At 29.7% G+C, this 437-nt stretch overlaps 1 non-coding gene across 1 annotated transcript; it reads right to left on the bottom strand.

Annotated features, from left to right (window-relative positions):
- Window positions 1–305: 305 nt before the first annotated feature.
- Trnag-ucc (transfer RNA glycine (anticodon UCC)) lies at window positions 306–377 on the bottom strand. Its single transcript has one exon. It is a non-coding gene; the product is annotated as a tRNA-Gly (tRNA).
- Window positions 378–437: the final 60 nt, after the last annotated feature.

The following is a 437-nucleotide window of genomic DNA, read 5'->3' as shown; positions in this document are numbered from 1 at the left end:
ACGACTTCCAAAACAATAATTCCAGTAATGTTTTTTAAGATAAAAAGAAAATAAGAAAACTAGGAGAAAGAAAAATAGAGAAACATTAAATCATAAAAGGAAGCAAAAATAAAAATAATAGAAAAAAAATAGTTTTTTAAAAAAAGAGAGAAAAATAAAAACATAAAGGTTTGAAGAAAAGAATATAAATCAAATAAAATCAAGAGAGTAAAAAAAATAGAAAGGCAATATACAAATAAGAGAAAATAAAAAGAAAGAAAGAAAGGCGGGAAAAAAAGATACGAAAATAAAAAAAATAAAAAAACTGCGTCAGCCGGGAGTCGAACCCGGGTCGATTGCTTGGAAGGCAACCATGCTGACCGTTACACCACCGACGCTCACGGAAGCGGGGATTCGTGATCTCTCTATATATACACTTACATAATTTGTTCCTAATG

The sequence above is a fragment of the Berghia stephanieae genome, chromosome 7 (genome assembly GCF_034508935.2).
Source record: "Berghia stephanieae isolate SIO BIC M18660-M18661 chromosome 7, UCSD_Bste_1.3, whole genome shotgun sequence".
In the NCBI taxonomy this organism is placed as follows: domain Eukaryota; kingdom Metazoa; phylum Mollusca; class Gastropoda; order Nudibranchia; family Aeolidiidae; genus Berghia; species Berghia stephanieae.
Note: the sequence above shows the minus strand (reverse complement) of the source record. Positions and strands in the feature narration are given on the sequence as shown.